The sequence below is a fragment of the Acromyrmex echinatior genome, chromosome 13 (genome assembly GCF_024713525.1).
Source record: "Acromyrmex echinatior isolate Ae372 chromosome 13, ASM2471352v2, whole genome shotgun sequence".
Lineage (NCBI taxonomy): Eukaryota > Metazoa > Arthropoda > Insecta > Hymenoptera > Formicidae > Acromyrmex > Acromyrmex echinatior.
In genome coordinates this window covers 1,919,529-1,936,864 of record NC_141864.1, presented here as the reverse complement: position 1 = coordinate 1,936,864, position 17,336 = coordinate 1,919,529, and the positions used below count along the sequence as shown (strand labels likewise).

General features: G+C 33.7%; 1 protein-coding gene across 9 annotated transcripts in view; it reads right to left on the bottom strand.

Annotated features, from left to right (window-relative positions):
• Window positions 1-17,336, bottom strand: part of nAChRalpha4 (nicotinic acetylcholine receptor alpha4) — a 355,672-nt gene that overhangs the window by 247,685 nt on the left and 90,651 nt on the right. Inside the window, exon 1 of one of the 9 annotated variants that reach the window (XM_087412310.1) lies at window positions 12,363-12,498. The exons of the other annotated variants lie outside the window; for them this stretch is intronic. The gene's annotated coding sequence lies outside the window, so the exon portion shown is untranslated. Of the gene's footprint in view, window positions 1-12,362; window positions 12,499-17,336 lie in introns of those variants that run through there. 9 annotated transcript variants of the gene reach the window in all.

The window sequence follows — 17,336 nt, the reverse complement described above, 5'->3', positions numbered from 1 at the left end:
GTATGCTGATATGCTTCAAAAGGTTAATGAAATAAAAATTTCTTGTTGACAAATGTGCATCTTTAAATCCGAGTGTCGTGTTGCATATATAACATGTTTGCATTGTATTTGAATACTTTCTTTTCATGTAAATACGCAAAGGAAGCTGCTCTTTGCTGCGAAAGCTTCGCTTAAAGCGTTTGCAAAAAATTTTCCTTCTCAGTTTTTTTTTAGACGAAATACATGCGCGAATATACCTGTTTGTCATATGCTTTGTGTAAGTATGTACGAATATTTTGTGAGTTGTATAAGTACAGATTGTAATTTCTTTGATGACAAACTCACCATTGCGAAGACGCATTTTTTTTTAACTCTTAGTAAATCACGTACTTATAAAAAATTTATTAAATCACAAGATTGTTTACACGTGAACTAAATTTAAGCGACAAATATTGCGAAAATAACTAGTAAAAGGGTCTCATATTTTTCTGTCTTATTTTGCCGGTGTCAAAATAAATCATTGAAGTGTGACGACTCTGCGAAAGACAGGGAGATTGCGGGAAGATCCTTTCAAGATGCGAGTTACGATTGCATGTATCCTTTTGACATTTTTCACAAATATTACAATGAATATGTCGCCGACACACGAATCTTTTGTCTACTGCGCCGAGATCATTGACACCGTGTATTCGAGTCTTACAAACTTCTGTATACGCTTCTGGAATATTATTAGCCCTCGGGACTTTACATCGCACCGAAGCTTATTGCCCTCTCCTGCTGGAAACACTCTCCTGAAAGCACCGAGTTCCTCCGCCGTGTTTTGCACACGGGACTTATTTCCTAAATACGTCAGGAGGTTTATGGCGCGACATGGAAAAAAAGTAAAAGGATAGACTGGGGTAAAGACATGAATGGGTTAAAGAAATGAGGTATGTCAGTATGAATAGCCGACGTGTTGTTCGATTTTACGAGCATTGAGCGTACAATATTTGTTTCAAATGAAAGTTGAGCTTAGTATATTCATACATTTGGTTTCATCGCACAAAAGAAAAATAAAAAACAAATTTAGTTAGATCCAATATCTAAAATCGAACATAAAATGTTTTTAAGATATCTTTTAGACGATTCTCACAAGAATATCTTTTAGACGTTTTTAAGACGTCTTATGTTTTGATTTTGGACTTTGTGTTGCTTGGGAATGATCTTCTAAATTTACTGATTATACTTTTTGATTATACTTTTTCGACAGTAATCATAAATGGGAATTATATAAAATGGGAATCATAATTTGAAAATATCAGCTTTATATATTTTTTTCCAGCTATATACATGCAAACGAAAAGGAATCTTTCACATATAATATTTTCACACTCCGCGTTATGATGAGTTGGATATGATCAGACCTCAATCATTAAACTTTAGAAAGGAGACGGCAATATCGTAACGTTCGAAACGACGGAATTTATTTTAACGCCACAGCATGTAAACAACGCGCTGTCGGGAGAAAAAACTCGGAAACAAATAGTTTTATATAGAAAAGAATTTTCCAAATTTACGGACGCGATAATTCGTGATGTAGAATGATATAAAATCAGTTTAATAGATATAAACATAGGTATATAAATTATTATTGAATCAGTTTTCTCAAATCAATTATACAAAAGTACCTAATTAAAATTTGAAGTTTTGAGTATAATTTTAAAAGTTTTAAATATAACTTATAAAACTTATTCATAAAACTTATTTTTATATACATGATTTAATGTGGCTCAAGTAATAAAAGTAATTAAATGAGAGTATATTAAGAAGGGCTACGAAAATAACTAATTTAATATATTACTGATATATATATACATACATATAAAAATTAAAATAACAGACGTGTGAGAGCTAAAAAACCCATGCTAACCCGAGCGTGGATAGCAGCATTGCATGCTGCTACATAGGCGTAAGAATATAGGAATACGCGTGCGCGTCTGCGCGAGCGAAGAAGAAGAAGCAGAGAGAGACGTTGTAGCGGGCGTTGAGTAATGAGCGTTTGGAGCGAGCGAGTATTGAGAGTTACTGTTGCGAGAGTTGGCAAAAATCATTGTATTTACATTCTACGCTCGATATTCACTTATTAAACACGTTATCCGACTAGTACATATATATATATATATATATATATATATGGCCCTTTGGAAAGTCAGTTATAGAAAATTTTTTGATTAGTCGACGGATTTAGTTGTTCTAAGTGCGGAGTTCTCGGCTCATTGTCAGTGCAATTAAAAAAATTAGTAGTTTACGTTTGAAGATCTTTCACCCTTGGATAAGAGGCATTACTGGAACATCACTGAGACATCACCGAGGATTCCCGCTATAGTTCGCCACTACCTCCAGCGAATAGTAAGAACAAATTTTTTTTCCTTTCTCGTGTTAAATTAATTTTAAAGTTATATGACAATCAATATTCTCTCGCTCTCTTATTTCTTTTCAATCTCTTCTCTCTTGAATCGCAAATACAGCCTATCTTTTTTCCTAACGAATTACTTAAGCCAGTGATCGGAATTACTCATAGTTACTCATTTCGGACCGATTCCCGAAGTAACGCCCATTGTTTCTCCACTATCGCTCGCCCCTCGAGTCGTCGATCACGCGTTGCCTCAGGAGTGTTTTTTAATGAAAAATACGCTAATAGCGTATCTTTAAGAGAAACTTGTAAAAAATTTCACTTTTAACATAATTTTTATAAATAAAATTTTCTAATATTTAGATATATATTTTTTGCAAAAATGACAATAATGTACGATAATTAGAATTAAGATATTTTTTCACATTTGAGGTACTACTGCAGATGCGTTTTTTTTTATTGATTTCCCCCGTATATCTATTCCACTAAAAAAATCGAAGATGATAAAATATATGGCTTGAAAATAAAATATTCTAATACAAAACATTTAATTAAACATAGATATTATAAAAAGAAGGAAATAATATTCACAAGTAAATAATATTCACTATTACTTTGTTTGTATTTTTATATGTAGTATTATGAAACGTTGCATTATCACATGTAACTATCATACGCGTAACACTATCATATATAGTATTATCACAAACACTATTAGTAACAGTAGTTCCTTTTTTACACACAGTGTGAATTCCCAAAATTTTATAATTTTGCATAAAACTTTTAATGTACACGTTTCTCTACCAAAAAATCATTGAGAAACAATTTATTATAAATGATATAAAACTATATAATAAAATCGAGAGATTTAAATATCTATAATAGATTTTTAAATCTCGCGGTTCTATTATATATGCACATACTCCTACTACGTGCTGATATACAATTGTTTTTTCTCTTTCTCTGTTTTTCAAAGGTCGTTTGCTAATAATACGACATGTATGTTAAAGATTTTATGAGATTGAGATTATAGAAATATAGAGTTTTGGGGATTCGTATTGTAAATTTATATAAATTTATATAAATTAAAAATAGAAGGTACTATTAGTGTGGTAATAATATTAGTATTACATGTGATTGTGCTACGTATGATAGTTCTATGTATGATAGTGCTATGTGCGATAATTTTACGTATGATAGAGTTACATGTGATAGTGCTGCGTTTCACAATACAAGCAAAATATTTACTATTATAAAAAGAAATCACAAGTATAAAACTTGTGAATATTATTTCTTTCCTTCTGGTTTAATATTATTACTAAATGCGTTTAGAAAATGGATAGAACGTGCAATCTTTTAATAAGGCGTAGGAAGAATTTTTTTTGCATCTATTCATAATAAAATCATCTGCTTTTCGTAGTTATCAACCATCTGTCATAAAAAAATACAATCTTCATAGACATTATAATATCAAACATTCAAGAATTTTGAATATTCAAAATATATGGACAAGAACAAATTCGATTTGATTGAGGGATTAAAATTAGTTCATCAATAAGGTTATAGTTTGAGTTCTTTTATCGCGTGGGATAATGCTACACCTTCAAAACAAGTTCTTAATTCGTCAATTTTGAATTTAGTTGCGAAAAATTTAAAACCGTTCAGTGATGAAAAATTTGTAAAAGAATGCCTTATTGCAGTAGAGTCGTTCGGAAATTCTATAACTCCTGTAGAAGCTAGTATTCCAGTATTCCATTAAGTGACAAAACTGTAAAATCAAGAATCGATGACATTGCTTCTTCTTTAGAAAAAAATTAAAATCTTTATTAGCATTTTGCTCTTTCTTCTCATTATATCTCGATGGAAGCACAAATAATCGGCATGTGAGTCAATTGAATATTTTTGCTCGAATCATGCAAAACGATTTCTCATATATCGAGGAACTTTTAGATTTAATGCCATTGCATAATACAACAAGAGGGATTGATATTTTCGAAGTACTTAATCAAAATATTCAAAAATTGGATATAGATTTTTCGAAGTGTTTGGCTATTGTAACCGATGCAAAGATAATGATAGGTTCGAAAAATGGATTCTTCGGTCTAATAAAGCAGCGAGATTTAAAATTCCCTGTTGTTCATTGCATCATACATCAAAAAGCGTTATACGAAAAAGTTGTAAAATTATGCATTGCAATGTCAAATGTCACAAAAATTATCAACATAATTAAAGACGATTAAAAAATTCCTTTCTTATCGGAAATTTCAAAACTTTCTCGGGGAGCATAACGCTATTTACACAGATGTGCCCCTGTGTTGTAAAATTCGATGGGATTCAGCGCAGGAAAATGTTAAGAAAAATTCTTTACAGTAAGAAAAGAGATCTTTCTTTTTTTGCAAGATTAGGTTCCTGCTGAATATAATAAATTTAAATTTTTCTTTGAAGATTTAGATTCATTTTGTAAGCTTGCTCTAACTGATATAACAAATCATTTAAATATTTTAAATTTAAAGCTGCAAAAAACTAACAAAACCAATTCGGAACTCGTTAGTCATATCGACTTCTTCTACAGAAAGCTAACATTATTTAAAAATCATTTAGAAAATAATAATCTTCATTTTTTCCGCTTCTGCCAGATTCTTTCTAAAGAACACGGTAAAAAGTATAATTTCAAAAAATTTAATATAATTGAATCTTTAATAAATCAATTTAATGCGCGTTTCAATGATTTCAAAACGTTAAAACAAGATTTCATTCTTTTTGAAAATTCTCTCACAGTACAAATTGAGGAACAAAGTCTAAAAAGAATTTCAGAAAGAACTTTGCGATTTGCAATGTGATATTTCTATTAAAACACGACAAAAAAATCGAGTTCTTCAAAATTTTAGATGTATCGCGTTATCCACGACTTAAGAAATTTTGGTCTTTAAATTTTTTTTGTTTGAGTCTACATATCTTACGAATGTTCCTTCTCTAAAATAAAGTTTATAAAAACGCTCTCGTCTAAACGATGCATCATTGTCTTCGTTGATGCGAATTAATTCATTTATAATCCTTGTGGATATATCGTCTTTAATACCATGCAAACGACCTAGAAGATCAAATTAACTACTTAGAAAATTAGTCGAATCTCCCTTTTTTTGTATTTAATCAAATGTTTTACTCTTAAGTCGTATAGTTTATTTTTATCGATTTTTTTAGTGGATTAGACCTATTGGGGAAACCACTTAAAAAAAAAAACACATCTGCAATAATATCTCAAAGATGATGTGGAAAACTTATCTAAATTCTAATAATCGTACACTATTGTCATTATAAAAATTATATTAAAAGTAAAATTTTTTACAAGTTTTTCCTAAAATTACCAGCGTATTTTTCACTAAGGGACATTCCTAAAACATAGCGCTAGCCGCGTGATCGGCGGCTCGACTGTCGAGCAGCGAGCGATAGTGGAGGAACAATAGACGTCACTTCGGGAATCGAAAATGAGCAACTAATTCCGACCACTGATTTAAGCGATAAAAACGCTTCAGGTAATTCACTACTTTCTCTACTCAGAATTTCTTAAGCGGTAAAACTCTTCAAGCAATTTTTCTTTTTCTTATTCAAAGTTACTTAAGCGATAAAACGCTTCAGGTAATTCACCTCTTTCTCTACTTAGAAATACTTAAGCGGTAAAATGCTTCAAGTAATTCTTCTTTTCTTTATTCAAAGTTATTTAAGCGATAAAACGCCTTAAGTAATCCACGATTACTCTTCCTAGAGCCAGATCTTAACTCCTGGAAAATCCATCTTTTCGGAATTATTTTCTCCTTCTACGTTCTTCTAATTAGCCATCATGGATACTAACGAGAAAAAATAGATGATTTGGCGAAATAAACACAGAACAGGATACAAGAAGCGGGCCAAGTTTGAAAAACTTAGAAAGGCTAGCATCTCGATTATTACTCGGATACAGACCGGACAATTCATCTTTTCTCAAGCTCGTTACCAACTTAGAAACGTTACCATCTCATAAACATCTCATCGAACCTATAAGAAGTTCCTCTACTTCCCTTTAATACACGCACATACTTACACAGAGATCTATTATATTTGTCTCTAGTACCGATTTTTGTAAAAACAAAATGTCTATCACACACACGGTACTTACTCTTCATATATATACTTTTATATTATTGTAAATTCCATACATTAATGTACATAATTCTATATGTACACGCATACATTGTGTCCAACTTTACTTAAGAGAAAAATAATAAATAGAATTATAGAAAAATTATATATGAATATTTCTAAATGATTGCTTAAATTTCATTTTCGCTGCCCTTCCGATTCGCTGTGTTTTAACACAGATCGTACGGATTCAATCTGGTCAAAAGGATTATGTTTCTTGACCTAAAAGAGGACCGACGGATGCACAATCTCGGATTGAGTAATAGCATCGCGTATCGACGTTGATCCATATCTGGATCTAATCAAGTGCTTTCTACTTGTGGCACCTGTCTCTGAGCGATAACCATAAGAGCGGTATCAGTTACGTCCTTCCTTAGCCCACTTCTAATTCCTTCTTTCCAATGAAATAAAAGAATCTTGGGCTTGGACGTAACAGAACATGAAAATTGGGGGCTCGTCCGGGATTTAAAGTGCGATCTTTGGTAAGGGTAATGAACTCGGATTCCTTAGGCAATAAGTTTACAACAGAAAATCTTTATAAAACTGACTTCGGTGACTCAATTGAATCTAAATCAAATACACAAGACACAGTATATACTTCCACTTCTGCCAAATTCTCTCAATCCATTGCTGGGGACGTTGATCTAGATTTTAATAAAATCGATATTACAGAAGATATTTTAACAAATTTCTTCAAACTTCTTGTATTCGATATTTCTCCTCTTCTTGCGACCTCGCAAACGAAACAATTCAACCAGAGTTTAATGTTATGATCAGCCCTAAAACAGAGAGACCTAACGGAACAATGACGCATCATAACTTATTTGCTACACTAAAATACGCTGTCGTACTCTTTTTGGCAAAAATATTCCTTTAAATTACTTTATCGAAGGATGCGAGGAAGTAGAATCCATATGAAGCTACCAGATGAAGCTGAATCGCAATTCATAAAAGTCATAAGAACGAGAATTGTGGGTGAAGCGCATCGCACTATACAAGATCAAGACTTTAACTGTGTGTAGCACAATTAATTAAATATCTAAAACAGGTTTACGGCGTTTCAGAAAATATATTCCAATTGCAAGGGGAGTTAGGCATTTATCAAACGAATGAGGAAGATAATCACAAACGTAAATCGGATGAAGAGTTTAGGAAAGCAAATAATGGAGACCCATCAAATTTTGGAAAATATCCTTTGTAATCAAAATATTAAAATATCGTTAGAAAAAAACGTATGTAAGTGTTTTATTAGGGGATTAAAATCAGAAATTGAGCAAAGGAAGAATGTTCAAGAAATGATAGCTGACGCGTTGCGGATAGAAAGAGAACTCTATTCAATGAGATTTACGACAAAATCAAGAGAGTATATCGAGTAAAAATGCTAAATACTAATAAAACACAGAAATCTGTCAGATTTGTTATAAAGAAGGAACATTCAGCTACAAACTGTAGAAAATTAATTAATTTTGGAAGAGATTTTAGTATATCAAACCTATAAAAAACGCGGACACAGTGCTGATAAATGTCGACTTCGCAACCCTCGAATCCGTTAACATTTTGCAAGGAAACAATATTATTTGTCAATTATGTTCTAAATCAAGCCATAATGTTAAAAGTTGTCGAACAAATAATAACAGTAACTAGAATAAGTCCCTTGTAATCTCTGACAGTGGTATAATAAACCCGGTCATTTAGCCAACAACTGTTGGAAGAAACAAAATGAACAATGTGATTCAGAACCTAAAGCAAAAATCATTTGCCATTTGTAATAATTTCGGGCATACTGCTAAAGACTGCTGATCTAAGATAGGGTAAAACGCGGCATCTTCAGACCCGTTATTCTGCTGATATTGTAAGAGACAAGGGCATCTCCTCGAAAGTTGTAAGCTAAGAATCATAAATAATAACCGAAGGAAAATGAACGAATAGAGAAACTCCAACGGTCCCTCGAAGCCGAGTGTGTCACAGGGGACCGAGCGAGTCTCACACCCATCGACATCAAAAAAGGCCCAGTAGGCAAAAACACGTTAGAAATACGATTCATAACCTTGACAAACACAGCTTACTGTTCAAGTAAATCAAAACCTCACATTTTTTTTATACCGGTTCCGAGACAAATATAATTAAGAAAAATTTTGTTCCCAAAGATAGCATCAATTACAATAACGTATTGAAATTAAACGATATAAATGAATACCCCATCTATATTCTTGGAGAAATCTCTCTACTCTTTTTGGGAAATAAAGTAGCCTTTCATATTGTAGCAAGCGATTTCGCCATTTTGTAATCCGGAATATTAGGTAACGATTTTTTCAAACAGACTTCCTCGAAAATTGATTCCGCGAAAGAATATTTAGATATATCAGGAATTAATGTACCTTTCATTTCGTCATCGTACTATCACGATCAGAATCTTTTTTTTTGTGAGAATAAAAAATCCAGAGATAAAAATAGGGTATGTATCGAAATTAAAAATAGCACAGAATTTGTCTACGAGATACTATAGTAGAAAATGTCTCTGAAAAAGCATATTTGAACGCCATAAGATTGGACGCACATTGGACGAAGAAGTGCAAGTACCAACCTTGCGCCTTAAATCTCTAAATGAATTATTTGATAATGATAGCGCAAGCATTGAAATGCAAGATGATCAAAAAATAATTGCAAATACGCAAATTTGTCTTACCCATCAAAAAGATATTCAAAATTTCCAAGACTTTAATAATGATGCTAGTCCAAATGATAACAGCGATGAAATTACGGACGACGATGTAGTCGCTACATCGCTGACAGAAGGAAAGAATAACAGAAAAAATGAAATATTTAAAGGAAAAATGAAATATTTAAAGAAAAGAATGAGAATAAATTGATGAGAAGAACTAAAGAATCAAGTAAAAATTCTACTCTAAATATTCAAGAGGAAGATTTCCACATCCCCTCCGAAATCCAAAATCCTTGGAGAAGGAAGTCATCAAAATCTTTCTCGAAAATTTGAATATTTCTAAAACCCTTAGAGAGGGAAGTTACCAAACCTCTCTTGAAAATTTAAACAATCCTAAAATCCTTGGAGAGGAAGTTACTAAACCTCTCCCGAAAATTTGTATAATTCCAAAATCCTTAGAAGAGGAAGTTATCAAACCTCTTCTAAAAATTTAAATAATTCTAAAATCCTTGGAGAGAGAAGTTACCAAATCTTTCCTGAAAGTTTGGATAATTCTAAAATCCTTGAAAGGAGAAGTTACCAAATCCTAAAAATTCAAATAATCCTAAAATTCCAGAGGAAAGTTTCTCCCTGATAAATTCTATTCCTGTCGGTTGTAAAGAGAGAAGTAACCAAATCTTCAAGAACTAATATACAGGACCTCATGAAGTATTATAAATCGGAAGTATTAAATCGGAATAATATAAAAATTCGAATAAAGAAAAACATTCGAATAGTACATCCTAATAGATTGCGAATCTCTCATATAAAACCAGCTCTCAATAATTAATTCAAAATAATAATAACCAAATAAAATTTTCAATTCCCGAATTGGAATGATTGGACGAATTACGACAGTATTAATAGTATTATTAATAAGTTGGACTCAAGAAACTTACGGGATGATAGGCTATGATTGCGCATCACCATTAGCAAACATAACTACAATGTCATTATTTAGTGTCGAAAAGTGTGATATACTACCGCAAAGGGTGAACAAGGCCCTAAAATATATACAACTCGTCCAAATTGACGCATTCAAATCTGTGAGAGTAATCCAATATAAAATAGAGATCAACAGAACTGGTAAAAAATGTGAAATGTTCTCTCACACTATGGATGATAATGATAAATACTTGTACAAGAAACATCTAGCGAGGTATGGGAAAGGATATACATTATGGGATATCTTCAAATGGGGCACATCCACATAACTGAACTAAAACCAAATCAGATAGACTCTCGTGCAGCCACTTTAGCAGGACAAGTGGATAACGACGGATCGTGTAGCGAAAGTTACACAGTTTACCGATTCTTATGGAACATGGACCGATGTTATTGTACTAGCAATTATAACGATTACACTATTAGATTACCATGCCACTATACAACAAAACACTAATCAGGTAATGTTACGATCAGGTGTAATTTGCGAATTTATCGCTACCCCTGTGTGGATATTGAAGGAGGGAATACTTATTGGAATGCTTTACGTGCACAAGAATCTTGTAGAATATCTAATGATGGCGCACTTTACACTGAACTTGCGGAAATATTGACAGACGATACAACCTCAAATAATTTATACTTTAAATTCACAAAATACCGTTTTTGCCTTAATAAAAAAGGAGATAGAAACAATGTGCGGCCATATTCTTGTACGAACCAAACATCCGAAGTTATTAATTTTCGAAACGACCCGATAATAAAATTTCAATTTTCAAAGTATATAAACCAGAAAATCTTAACATTTTTATCTACATGAACTCTAAATTTGTGTACATAGAAAAACATATACACACCTAAATAAGCCAGTTATACCGAAATGTACTTCAACGACAGTGTAATCTCGAACAGGAAATATTAAAAAACGCTCTAGTTCTCGCCACTTATTCACCAGATGCTTTTGCTTTTCACGTAATGCAAGGATCTATATGGCTTTATTGACCGGAAAAGTAATATACATAGTAAAATGTATGCCCGTTGAGATAAAACTCGCCTTAACTCGAGAATGATCAATTACCCGATTAGAAATAACGAAACACAGTTTCTAACATCACAAACTCACATCCTGATGCAACAAGAAACGTAAGTGGCTTGTAATTCGCTCGCACTTACTATGTACCTTCTAGGAAATTCATGATATCGGTTTACGCCCCAGCCAGTAGATAGGAACTTGTCCACCTGTCGTACTAAAACCAATGCCCAAACCAATCTGGAAAATCAGCCCAGGATCATTTGCCACAAGCATATATTCAGATAATGACCTAAGAATCTTACGAGATCACATAATGATTCCAGCCGAACGACTATCCGTACTCAATACCGTAGCACGAGAAATGATGGGACAGGATTTGTGAATGGAGGTTTGTTTTCTAACTTATTAGATAAAGCATTAATAGAAAAGATAGTCATATTTGCCTGGGAAAAATTTTGGAACAGATTTCTAATTTTCGATAACATTAGCGCTGGAATAGGAATATATATAAGCGCAAAAATCATAAAATTAATACAATCATACATGGATATGCTCTGCATACCATATATGGATGGACAGTGTTCTTAATAGAAGCCATTTGGAATTCGCTTATCAATCTTTTACTACACCTAGGAAAGGAGAAACGTATAAACAAGAATATAGCTGCTTCAGCTCCCGCCAGAATTCAACCCAGAATCTAAAAAAATAAAATATTCCGAAGTACGAGATGATACGAAAACAGAATCCAACTATCCTCTCTTTCCTCCAAGGAAGTCTCCACCTATACCCTTGAGCTAAAAGAGTAAATAAAGGAAATATCCTCTGCCTATTAAATTTCTTCTGCCCTTCACTCCTAAAAAAACCACACATGAGCAAAACTGCATTATGTTGTGAACACTACAACAGATAATACTTATAATTCTTTCATAGATAACAATAGAGATTATCTGCATAAACACGCGACTTTTAACACGTAGCCCATTGAAAATATAAATAATAAAAGTGGACTCACCCACAAAATTCTGGGTCCAACTCCATAATAAAGTCACGAAGACTTCAAGGAACTAATAAACGAACTCACTCATCGGATGTTGTAACAGAGCCGATTCCTATCCTTACTATCCAATCGTACTTACCTGGACAAGATGGTTGCGGTCCAAGAAGGATGAAAGTGGCAAAGAGGTGTCCTCACCCAAATTCGAAGGGGTGGAATAGCAGTGATCACTCTAAGAGACTGGGAGTGCATTATTGAACGACCCTGTCGCGACCTCTGCAATACTTGAGGATAAATTCCGCGATCTAGAATCGCAGGCAATTCCTTGCGCACTTGCTTACACTGGACCTGCAAAAAAGACGTGGTCCTGACGAACATGCCAGCTGATCCAATTTCTAACGGAGCGGCGCAAAGGGATCAGCATCGTGAGAGATATAAACAAAGACGCTACGCTTGTAAAACTAGAAATAAGAAATGAATGTGACAGAAAAATAAAAAATGTTAAGAATATTCTAATAAGTCTAGGCCATACACAGCACAGTGAGAAAATGCTAGGAATTGTACAGTCCTCTGTTGAATCAGCTATATTAAGAAGAGACTAAAAATAATTTTATCCGCTCAAAATATACAAATTATAATTAGATGTTTTATACACAAGAATAATATGCATATTAATAACGGAAAAAAAAACTCTCTATATACAATACATATACAATATATTGGGAGTAATTAGTTCGGTCCGTTTTCCAAAAGATGGCTCCGGCTGTTGTGAATGGTTCATAGTGACAGCTGATTTTGGCGTTTTCAGAGAGGTTAGACATCTGCTAATAATATTCAGTTTATATCGCTTTGAGTTTCATACAAAAACCTTGATTTTTACTGTGTTTGAAATGTCTAATTTTGTGTTAAGCAGCATTTGCGGGAGGTTCTAATTTTCTGCTTTAATTGGAAGAAAAGTGCAGCTGAAGCCCATCGAATGCTTGTCGAAGTTTATGGTGACATTGCTCCAACTGATAAATCATGTAGGGAATGGTTTCGATGTTTCAAGGAGATTTCAGCGTTGAAGACAAGCCTCGCTCTGGACAGCCAAAAAAATTCGAAGACAAAGAATTAGAGGCATTACTCGAAGAAGATCAGAGTCAAACGCAAGAGGAGTTTGCAGAATCATTGGGAGTAACTCAACAAGCCGTTTCTGCACGATTGAGAGCCATGGGAATAATTCAAAAACAAGGAAATTGGGTGCCTTATGAACTGAAACCGAGAGACGTTGAAAGGCGATTTTTCACTTGCGAACAGCTGATTCAAAGATAACAAAGAAAAGATTTTTTTGCATCGGATTGTGATTGGAGATAAGAAGTGGATATTTTACAACCCCAAGAAAAAAAAAATACTACGCTAAGCCCGGTCAATCGTTGCCATCGATCTCAACATCAACGCCAAAGCCGAATATTCATGGTTCGAAGATCATGCTCTGTATCTGGTGGGACCAAAAGGGTGTTGTTTACTATAAGCTGCTGAAACCATGTTGAAACCACCTGGCGATTTCATTACGGGCGATCGGTATCGGCTACAATTGATTCGTTTGAGTCGTGCATTACGAGAAAAACGGCCGGAATACGAGCAAAGACATGATAAAGTTATTTTTCTTCATGACAACGCTCGGCCTCATGTCGCTAAAGTCGTAAAAAAATATTTGGAAACGCTCAAATGGGATGTTTTACCGAACCCGCCGTATTCTCCGGACATTACTCCTTCTGATTATTGGTTGTTCCGAAGGATGCAGCACGATTTGGCAAGTCACCGGTTCACTTCTTTCGCAGAAATCGAAAATTGGCTCCAAAATTGGATCGCTTCCAAAGACGAGTCATTTTTTCGAGATGGAATTCGAAAATTGCCTGAGAGATGGAAAAAAGTAGTAGCCAGCGATGGACAATACTTTAATTAATCTGTTCATTCATTTTGTTTTAAAATAAATGCATTTTTGAACACAAAAAACGGACCGAACTAATTTGTACTAATAAAGTTTAATTAGTATTAGCTATTAGAAAACATATTTTTTATATAAAAATATATATAGATAATAATAACAACATAAATTTTCATATCGTATTAAAAAAAAAATATTATATCCTATATATCCTATATATATAACAAAAAAATAATAATAAAAAAAGTCTTAATTAGTATCTATTAAAATTTTTTTTTTAATATATAATGACAGTATAAGTTTTTATATAATATTAGCAAAAATATATATATATACATATATAACAAAAATAATAATAAAGTTTTTATATAGTACAAACTATTGAAAAAAAATTATATATATAACAATAATAACAATATAAGGTTTTTATATAGTGTTACGTCCAAGCTCCGCATGTATGGACTGAGGAAGTGAATTATTAGACCACAACAGGAACCGAATTATTAGACCGATTTGATCGTGTCCAAGCTCTGGACCGCAAGAAAGCTGTGAGAAAAGACCGACGCAAATCGAGAGGCACTTCGCTTCGTCTTGAGGCTCCTAACGAGCCGGAGGTCGAATGGAGAACGAAGTGGAAATCTCAATTCGTGCTCTGCTAAATGGACACACCAGTCGGACTTTTAATTTAAAGGGCCCAAACTGGATCAGTGTGCCGGGAGAGCGCACTTTAATGCTAGATGTGCCAGTACGTCTGTATGCCTTGGCTTTCGGTCATGGAACTTAATTTATGTAACCGGGGAGAGGGCGAAGTACAATCGCGAGAGAGCTTATAATGAGTACTTGGAGAGGTTTTTCAAAATGTTTTTGAAGAGGTTTTTAACAAACAAGGGTTAAATTTAATAGTAACATAATAAAAGAAATATTTAGCAATACATTGTTACAATTTTGTACAATTTCTTTGGTTTGTTTTGTCTTGGTTAGACATATTTTTATATGCGTGTGTGAAAATATCGTGTGGTAGAAGAGAGAAGTTACGGAGAGGATAGCGAGGAAAAAAAGTTTTGGTAAGTGGACCTGCGAGAGTTGGGCCTGATTTTCCTCGGACGATGATAATATTAACTGGCGGATACGAGCGACCTGTCGACAAGGGCGAGCAATTACCGTGAGGCGACAGCGACAAGGATTGAAATTATAGCGTGAACAGACTGCAACGTTTTATTTTCTTTTGCATGGGAACTCAAAAGGGAGAAAGACAGAAAGAAAGAAAAGAATAAAAATAAAATAAAAATAAATGAATAATAAAATGAAATAATGAAATGAATTATCGAAAAAAAAAACGAGGGCGACCAGAGGATGGAGATATACCGACTTATTATTGAGATGCTCATCAGTGAGGATCCTCCGACCAGGGTGTGTGAGGTTGATGATGTTTCTTCAGCACTAACTCTAAATTTTCAAGTCTTGCTGGCAAAGTATGCGAGGTCGATAGAATTTCTCTTGCACTACTATAAAACTCTGAGTTTTAAAGTGTTGGCCGGTTAAGAAAATAAGAATTTCGGACCGCTACGTCCGTCCCTAGAGAGAAATTAAGAAAAAAGGCGCTGAGTCCCACGGAACCGGGGTTTTTATAGTAAATTTGCCCTGATTAACAGCGCTAATTGGTGAATAGATTCGTTAATTAAGTGGTGGGGATCTATTTCTTGCTTTCTAATTGATCAAGGGAAAGGACATTGACCGGAATCTGTAGCGTGTAGAAGTATTATCCTTAATTTTGTGATCTTAAAATTTATGAGAAAAGCACACGTACAGTACGTCGAGGAAGCGCATGTGCAGCGTCGGCACGAGACCATTCAGAATCTACCCCTGAACGTTGCGTGTTGTTTTTTAGATCACGGACTCGTGACAATCGTCCGCGACCGTTAAAAAATATTTTGGCGCCGGTCTTATGCTTCCAATAATATATTTATTATTATTTTAGCCGCAATATCCGAGGGGTACAGACTCGATGTCCTTTTGATCCCGCCGCTCGTGCACGTTAATTTTGAATTTATTTCAAAGCGTCATTTAGGAGCAGATATGCTGGATTCTTTGTTTTAATTTTTAATATGAAAAGAAAATTTTTAGTCTTCTCTAGGCTATAATGCTCAACTTGTTATGCTCAACTTGTTCGTTTTTCGCAGCTGTCTCTTTATTTCAACGAATTCCAAATCTCCACGAAAAAAAAGTCCGCTGCACGTAACAAGAGAGAGGGGAGGCAAGGGGAAGGGGGAGGGAGGAGGAAGGAGGGGAGGGAGAGAGAGAGAGAGAGAGAGAGAGAGACAGAGAGACAGAGAGAGTATCAACAAAAATATATATTTTTAAAAATAATAATAATAATGTAAAGTTTATAGAGCATTAGCTATACAAAAATATATATATTATATATATATATATATATATATATATATATACCTTTTTTAATAGTAAATATAATAATTATGCAGTATATATATATATATATATATATATATATATATTATATATATATACATGTGTGTAACTCAAAGTCATGTTCGCTTTTTCCAAAAAAACAAACTATATATTAGAACAATATTCATATAATTTCAATAAACATATATACATTTAAGCGTTATTTGCCTCCTTTTCCAAAATTGAAATTGTAAGAAATTAAATTATTATATAATACATGAAATGCCTGCATTCCGCTATCTCTGTTGTATCTTTAGTCAACGAGAAGAAGAGTCACCTGTATCGACCAGAGCAGAGGATCAATAGGACGTCTATCGATATTTGATGAAATTCCGGTGCGTTATTACAATGGAAAGGTGAGTCTACCAACACACCTTTTTTAAAATTTGTTGCTACTGCTATGAAGAAACGGTGGCTGAATGGAAAAATCAATATATTACCCGTCTTTGCACACGTGATAATTCACGAGGATTCTGTACATAACCAGACAAACTGAGCGACCTGCGGTACAACTATTATACGAATACAGCCTGCAGAAGAATGTCCGAGCTATATTGAAGGATTCACAAATACCTTTAAATAAAGTACAATTAAACGCAGGAATAACAACGGTTCCACACATAACCTTTGGATGGCTCCTAATCTAATATAAGCATTTCATGTCTAGGCTTCACTCAAATAATCTCCTCGCCCTACGGGATTTTTTTTGTAATTTCATAA